The sequence below is a fragment of the Oncorhynchus kisutch genome, linkage group LG14 (genome assembly GCF_002021735.2).
Source record: "Oncorhynchus kisutch isolate 150728-3 linkage group LG14, Okis_V2, whole genome shotgun sequence".
NCBI classification, from domain to species: domain Eukaryota; kingdom Metazoa; phylum Chordata; class Actinopteri; order Salmoniformes; family Salmonidae; genus Oncorhynchus; species Oncorhynchus kisutch.
The window spans coordinates 26279038-26288212 of record NC_034187.2 but is presented as its reverse complement, the minus strand read 5'-3'; positions in this window follow the sequence as shown (position 1 = coordinate 26288212).

Here is a 9175-nt window from a genome sequence, read left to right as displayed (position 1 = left end):
CCTTTATTTAACTAGGCAAGTCAGTCATGAACAAATTTTTATTTACAAAGACGGTCTCCCGGGGAACAGCAGGTTAACTGCCTTGTTCAGGGACAAAACGACAGATTTTTACCTTGTCAGCTCGGGATTCGATCCAGCAACCTTTCGGTTACTGGCCCAAAGCTCTAAACACTAGGTTACCTGCCATTTTATGATGGGTACTAATTTTGAATTGTACAATATCAGCAATCAACCAATTCACACAGACAGTCCATTCACCATTGTCTATGTCATCATGAATTACATTGATGTAAAATTGATGTAAAAACATTTATCCTGCCAGGCTCCATATGGTTCACATGACACCCACCAAACATCCCAATTAAACATTTACCTAATTCAATCTCAGTTGAACAACTGTCTAATTTTATCAGTGTAGCAACATTACAGTACACATGCTGTACATCCACTGCTGACATCATGATGTCATGGGGTCAAACGCATCAACTGTGAGCTCCCTCAATGCATTAGACAAAGAGATTAGACAGAGCCAAGAAAGCAGTATGCAACTTTTGTCAAAGTAACACAAAGTAAATGTAGTACCTGCACCATCAAAGTGGTGAGGTTGACTTCAGTATTTAAATCACGTAAGATAAGTTCATTAGCTCTATTCATTACCAATTAAATATAACATCTTAAAAAAATGTAAGCCAAAATATAATTCCACCATCTTTAGATGACACTACTGATTCTGTATGAGGAAATATGAGTTGGTTGTGACAGGGGCAAGGGAGGAGAAAGGGGAACGGTTACATGCTGGGATGGGCTCGTGGGGGGGTAGGTGTGAGATTATTCAAATCAGAGACAAAATAAAAACCTCCAAGCTTGGACAACAACGCCCTCCATTGGCCAACCGGAGCATATTTCCCTCCATACTGACACCCTCCATGTAAGCCCAGTGACCACATAGAGATGACCTCTACATACATATTTGACCTCCTGCTTGTCTCCTCTCTGCTTGGATGGAGACTCCTGGATGCTGACCAGACTGTTGGAGTAGGGTCGCCCAGGAACGAGAGAGACCCTCTTTTCTGTGGATGAATAAAAGTCATTCCATGAGACACAAGAGGTAAATAATGGACCTCTGAAACAATCAGTTTTTTAAAAGTTTTTTTTTTACAAACTGAGCTTTGATTAAATGCCACATTTGGCCCCTGCTGTGTGTTGGTCTCTTAAGCCCAGGTCCCAGTGATGTGGCAGGGTATCAGTGTGGTGAGTGGGGCCATGGTTCCCCCAGACCACAGGAGGTTGGTGGCACATTCATTTGTATTTATTTTTTATTTAACCTTTATTTAACTAGGCAAGTCAGTTAAGAACAAATTCTTATTTACAATGACGGCCTAGGTACAGTGGGTTAGCTGCCTTGTTCAGGGGCAGAACGACAGATTTTTATCTTGTCAGCTAGCAACCTTTTGGTTACTGGGCCAACGTGCTAACCACTAGGCTACCTTCCGCCCTAATGGTAATGGCTGGAGTGGAATGGTATCAAATACATCAAACACATGTTTTCCATGCATTTATGCCATTCCCTTTGCTCTGTTCCGGCCATTATTATGAGCCATCCTCCCCTCAGCAGCCTTCACTGCCCCAGGCCCAGCGGTGATCAGCAAGGCCCAGCAGAGCTCCATCTGCTCTGGGTAACACCAGTGGCCCCTACCAGGGAGAGCAAGGGGTGGGGGTCACGGATGAGTAACTATGACAAGGTTGAGAGAGTCCTGGTCTGACATTACAGTACACCACCTCCTCTCTGCACTTCATCCTTCATCACCCCTCTCCCAGCAGTAGAGACCCCCTGCCCACCAGTACATGCACTTGAGTCCCACTCCGGGCACAGACTCCCCACTGAGTGACAGCAACAGGCCAGCAATGGCCACACACACACACTTACACACACACACAAACAAGCACGCATTACATGCACTCACGTGCACACACACACACACACACACATGCATGTACACACATGCACATTTACTTTGAAGAGAGGCATTCACTGTACAGTCTCCAGCCAGACGTGAGAAACAACACTAGTTTCCTTCCAGGGCTGCTGCTGTTTCTAATGCTCCATCAATCTAATGTTCCAAAGGGCAACTCTCTTAATGTTCCCCATCACAATGACAAAGGAAGATGTTACTAGAGGCATTTATTCTTCAATACGAACTCATACACAAAAACACACCATCTGCATGTATATCAATAAACAATTAAACATTTTATAAAATCGGCAAATCTGTGCAAAATGACAAAGTATTCATTATTAGACCTTTGGTAACGGTGACACTAAATAGGTTTTCTAAATTTAAGATGGATATAAATAACAAGCTCATCTATTTTAATATAATCATAAGATAAACGTAAGATAAAATAGTGCATATGTGGAGTCTGCAGAATGTGTCACTATGAAGCACACAAAATTATTGATTTGCATATAAACATACAGTAAAAAAACACACTAACCTTTGAGATGGTGGATACCTGCTCTATGGCAGGTAGTAGGCCAGAGAATGCCCTTTGGGTCTCCAGGGCTTGTTTCCACCAGCTGCCCAGCTTACAGTGACCCAGCCTATCCTCTGGGGTGCATCTGAAGCATGCTGCCTCCTCCTTGTGCAAGGCCTTCTCCCCTCCAGGTAACCTGTCTCTGGGGCTGAGGAGGTGCTGAGCTGGGGGATTGCGGCTGGAGTTCCTGCGGGACAGAGGGACTCCAGGGACCTGTAGCTGTCTGGAGCGTACAGACCTCCGACGGGGGATGAGCAGAGAGGAGTCCTGGAGAGAGAAGGGCCGGATATTCCTCCCAGAGCCCCCACTGTCCAGTTCCCCCTCCAGGGTAGAGCCTCTCTCTGTACTTGGGCCACTGGGCCCTGCACTTCCCAGCTCCTCCAGAGAACAAAAGGTCTGGTGGAGCTCAGAGAGCAGGTCCTGGGTGGTCTCAGTGAGGGCACAGGATGTCAGGATCTCTGGTTGCTCCACTGCATCCTGGGAGTCCTGACAGAAACATTCTATTGCTTCCTCAAGCTGTGGAGGGTCAGACACCCTCTCAACAAACACAGAAACCCAGCTGGCCAATACTGTAGGTGGTCTGCATAGTATGTACAGTATGTATGTAATTGGACAGTAGCGGTCTGTCACCTGTAAGGGCTCCAGCTCCAAGGAGCAGAGAGATGAAGCAACAGCAGCCCCAGAGAAGGGGGAGGTCTGGGGGAGGAGGTTCTCTGATTTGTCCCCTCCAGGAATGACGCTCCACACCTCAGTCACATGAATGATTTCCTCAGTCACTTCCTTGTAGTAGTCAATGTAATCTGGATGATCATGAACAAAAGTAATTTAGTTAAAGGGCCAACTATTTAAATATCTCTCAGTTAAGTCATACAGCAGATATAGTGAAAACACAGCCACAACACTGAGAGTGTAGTAACATTTGAAACACACCATAGTCAGGTGTCAGGAAGTTGTGACTCTCCACTTAGATCGCAGAAACAGAGGGCACTGATTGGTTGTCCTCATTACTATACAACTGAGGATGGAGGTTTAGTCTACGCAGACTATGTCTGACAAACAAATGATCACATAAAGAACACGTCCTTATCTTACTGTACTTTATAACACAATGCTGGCCACAGAAAATAGTGCAACATTGGACTAATCAGTCTGTTGAAATTATAAAGTAAACATAGCCATTGTGTAAATGTAAGGATTGAGAGGGGTCACCTTCTGTCTAATGTTACATCTACAGGGGGAACTGCCTCCTCTTCCACAATTACGAGGTTGTCTCCTGGTATCACAGGTCATGATCTCCTCTACTCCCCCCAATGGAAACACACACTTTCAACAACTCAGAAAACCAGAAAATGTTATGTTGGGGTAATATTCAACAACTCAGAAAACCAGAAAATGTTATGTTGGGGTAATATTCAACAACTCAGAAAACCAGAAAATGTTATGTTGGGGTAATATTCAACAACTCAGAAAACCAGAAAATGTTATGTTGGGGTAATATTCAACAACTCAGAAAACCAGAAAATGTTGGGGTAATATTCAACAACTCAGAAAACCAGAAAATGTTATGTTGGGGTAATATTCAACAACTCAGAAAACCAGAAAATGTTATGTTGGGGTAATATTCAACAACTCAGAAAACCAGAAAATGTTATTTTGGGGTAATATTCAACAACTTTATTTCAAAAAGAGTTGACAACTTAAATCTTGAGTATCATACAGCTCCAGTCAGTGCATCTGAACTCACACTCAGTGGAGAATGCCATTACAACTCTCCTTCCGTGGCCTCCAACTGCTCTTAAACGCAAGTAAAACTAAATGCATGCTACTCTGGATGGCTCTGACTTAGAATACGTGGATAACTACAAATACCTAGGTGTCTGGTTAGACTGTAAACTCTCCTTCCAGACTCACAGTAAGCATCTCTAATCCAAAATTAAATCTAGAATTGGCTTCCTATATCGCAACAAAGCATCCTTCACTCATGCTGCTAAACATACCCTCGTAAAACTGACCATCCTACCGATCCTCGACTTCGGCGATGTCATCTATAAAATAGCTTCCAACACTCTACTCAACAAATGCAGTCTATCACAGTGCCATCCGCTTTGTCACCAAAGCCCCAGACACAACCCACCATTGCGACCTGTACGCTCTTGTTGGTTGGCCCTCGCTTCATACTCGTCGCCAAACCCACTGGCTACAGGTTATCTACAAGTCTCTGCTAGGTAAAGCCCCGCCTTATCTCAGCTCACTGGTCACCATAGCAGCACCCACTCGTAGCATGCGCTCCAGCAGGTATATCTCACTGGTCACCCCCAAAGCCAATTCCTACTTTGGTTGTCTTTCCTTCCAGTTCTCTGCTGCCAATGACTGGAACGAACTGCAAAAATCTCTGAAGCTGGAGACTCATATCTCCCTCACTAGCTTTAAGCACCAGCTGTCAGAGCAGCTCACAGATCACTGCACCTGTATATAGCCCATCTGTAAACAGCCCATCTATCTACCTACCTCATCCCCATACAGTATTTATCTTGCTCCTTTGCACCCCAGCATCTCTACTTGCACATTCATCTTCTGCACATCTACCATTCCAATGTTTAATTTCTATATTGTAATTACTTCGCCACCATGGCCAATTTATTGCCTTAACTCCCTTATCTTACCTCATTTGCACTCACTGTATATAGACTTTTTGTTTTCTTTTGTTCTACTGTATTATTGACTGTATGTTTTGTTTATTCTATGTGTAACTCTGTGTTGTTGTATGTGTTGAATTGCTATGCTTTATCTTGGCCAGGTCGCAGTTGCTAATGAGACCTGGTTCTCAACTAGCCTACCTGGTTAAATAAAGGTGAAAAAAATAAACATTCCTGGTGTCTTTACTCAGGCTGTTGAATGAGACAGGGTCTGTGGCGCCCTCTAGTGTCAGGGCAGCCTGGGTGGAGTATGTCTGCTGGGAGGGATGGGCTGTCATCCTGCCTGCTGTGACACCATCCTCCAGGGAGGAGATCTGCTGCAGCATCACTGTGCTTAATAAGGGATGCCCCATCTCAGCGGGAGCAGAGAGGAGGCAGCGCTGAAAGAGAACATAGATTCAGAGCTCTCCTTGGATGGGGATTGTGCCGGAGTCCAGTGTTTCTCCTGCATTGAGACAAAGAAATTCATTATTTTAATAACCATCAAAATATAGCCATCAAAATATAGTGGTATAACCATCATTGCCCAAGTATTATACCGCAGCACGCTCACTCTCATACAGAGCCACAGTAGTAAAGTACCTCAGCTATAAGAGGCGGATCGTCATTAGGTGGCTCTGTGTCTCCCTGCTCTCCCAGCCTGTCAGTCATCATATCCACTGGAGAGGGGCTAGGGAGGAGGTACCTCAGGGCCTGGGTGGTCAGACTCAGCTTCCGACAGCTCCTTTTCCTCTCTTGTTGGTAGGCCATGCCGCCTCCACACAGTGATATTGGGTATAGCTTTATAACAACATTTGCAGGGTCATGTTTTATTATTATAATAATTTTTTTAATTCACCTTGATTTAACCAGGTAGGCTAGTTGGAAAAAGTTCTCATTTACAACTGCGAACTGGTCAAGATAAAGCAAATCAGTGCAACACAAACAACAACACAGACTTACACATGGAATAAACAAACATACCGTCGATAATACAGTAGAAAAAAGTACATATACAGTGTGTGCAAATGAGGTAAAATACGGGAGGTAAGACAATCAAATAGGCCATAGTGGCGAGGTAAATACGATATAGCAATTAAACCCTGGAGTGATAGATGTGCAGAAGATGAATGTGCAAGTAAAGATACTGGGGTGCAAAGGAGCAAAAATAAATAAATAAATACCGTATGGGGATGAGGTAGTTGGATGGGCTATTTACAGGTCCAATGATCTGTGAGCTGCTCTGACAGCTGATGCTTGATGTTAGTGAGGGAGATAAGAGTCTCCAGCTTCAGCGATTTTTGCAGTTCGTTCCAGTCGTTGGCAGCAGAGAACTGGAAGGAAAGGCGGCCAAAGGAAGAATTGGCTTTGGGGGTGACCAGTGAAATATACCTGCTGGAGTGCATGTTGCGGGTGGGAAATGCTATGGTAACCAGTGAACTGAGATAAGGCGGGGCTTTACCTAGCAAAAACTTGTAGATGACCTGGAGCCAGTGGGTTTGGCGATGAATATGAAGCGAGGGCCAGCCAACGAGAGCGTACAGGTCGCAGTGGTGGGTAGTATATGGGGCTTTGGTGACAAAATGGAAGGCACTGTGATAGACTGCATCCAATTTTCTGAGTAGAGTGTTGGAGGCTATTTTGTAAATGACATCGCCGAAGTCGAAGATCGGTAGGATGGTCAGTTTTACGAGGGTATGTTTGGCAGCATGAGTGAAGGATGCTTTGTTGCGAAATAGGAAGCCGATTCTAGATTTAATTTTGGATTGGAGATGCTTGGTGTGAGTCTGGAAGGAGAGTTTACAGTCTAACCAGACACCTAGGTATTTTGTAGTCCACATATTCTATGTCAGAACCGTTCAGGTTAGTGATGCTGGACGGGCGGGCAGGTCCGAGCAGCGATCGGTTGAAGAGCATGCATTTAGTTTTACTTGCATTTAAGAGCAGTTGGAGGACACAGAAGGAGAGTTGTATGGCATTGAAGCTCGTCTGGAGGTTAGTTAGCACAGCGTCCAAAGAAGGGCCAGAAGTATACAGAATGGTGTCGTCTGCGTAGAGGTGGATCAGAGAATCACCAGCAGCAAGAGCGACATCATTGATGTATACAGAGAAGAGAGTCGGCCCGAGAACCCTGTGGCACCCCCATAGAGACTGCCAGAGGTCCGGACAACAGGCCCTCCGATTTGACACACTGAATTCTGTCTGAGAAGTAGTTGGTGAAGTCATTCACCAGTTGGTTGGTGAAGTTGGTGAAGTCATTTGAGAAACCAAGGCTGTTGAATCTGCCGACAAGAATGTGTTGATTGACAGAGTCGAAAGCCTTGGCCAGGTCGATGAATATGGCTGCACAGTATCATCTCTTATCGATGGCAGTTATGATATTGTTTAGGACCTTGAGCATGGCTGAGGTGCACGCATGACCAGCTCGGAAGCCAGATTGCATAGCGGAGAAGGTACGGTTGGATTCGAAATGGTCGGTGATATGTTTGTTAACTTGGCTTTCGAAGACCTTAGAAAGGTAGGGTAGGATAGATATAGGTCTGTAGCAGTTTGGGTCTAGAGTGTCTCCCCCTTTGAAGAGGGGGATGACCGCAGCAACTTTCCAATCTTTGGGGATCTCAGACAATACGAAAGAGAGGTTGAACAGGCTAGTAATAAGGGTTGCAACAATTTCGGCAGATAATTTTAGAAAGAGACGGTCCAGATTGTCTAGCCCGGCTGATTTGTAGGGGTCCAGATTTTGCAGCTCTTTCAGAACATCAGCTATCTGGATTTGGGTGAAGGAGAAATGGGGGAAACTTGGGTGAGTTGCTGTGGGGGGTGCAGGGCAGTGACCGGGGTAGGAGTAGCCAGGTGGAAAGCATGGCCAGCCGTAGAAAAATGCTTATTGAAATTCTCAATTATCGTGGATTTATTGGTGGTGACTGTGTTTTCTAGCCTCAATGCAGTGGACAGCTGGGAGGAGGTGCTCTTATTCTCCATGGACTTTGCAGTGTCCCAGGACTTCTTTGAGTTTGTGCTACAGGATACAAATTTATGTTAGCATTTGCTTTCCTAACTGCCTGTGTATATTGGTTCCTAACTTCCCTGAAAAGTTGCATATCACGGGGGCTATTTGATGCTAATACAGTACACCACCAGTTGTTTTTGTGCTGGTTCAGTCAGGTCTGGACTGAACCAAGGGTTATATCTATTCCTGGTTATATCTATTCTACATTTTTGAATGGGGCATGCTTATTTAAGATGGTGAGGAAGGCACTTTTAAAGAATACCCAGGCAGCCTCTACTGATTGGATGAGGTCAATATCCTTCCAGGATACCTGGGCCAGGTCGATTAGAAAGGCCTGCTCGCTGAAGTGTTTTAGGGAGCGTTTGACAGTGATGAGGGGTAGTGGTTTGACCGCAGACTCATTACGAATGCAGGCAATGAGGCAGTGATCACTGAGATCCTGGTTGAAGACACCAGTGGTGTATTTAGAGTGCAAGTTGGTTAGGATAATATCTATGAGGGTGCCCATGTTTACGGGTTTGGGGTTGTACCTGGTAAGTTCATTGATAATTTGTGTGAGATTGAGGGCATCAAGCTTAGATTGTAGGATGGCCGGGGTGTTAAGCATGTCCCAGGTAAGGTCACCTAGCAGCCTGAGCTCTGAAGATAGATGGGGGGCAATCAATTCACATATGGTGTCCAGGGCACAGCTGGGGGCAGAGGGTGGTCTATAGCAAGTGGCAACAGTGAGAGACTTGTTTCTGGAAAGGTGGATTTTTAGAAATAGAAGCTCGAATTGTTTGGGCACAGACCTGGATAGTATGACAGAACTCTGTAAGCCATCAAAATATAGTGGTATAGTTAGTGTGACGACCCTCCCACTCTGTCTGCCGTATTCTCTCTTTGTTCTTGTTTCCTTATTAGGATGCCGGTGGGCGGAGTTGGGAGGGTCGTCAGCAACATGGGAAACACCTGG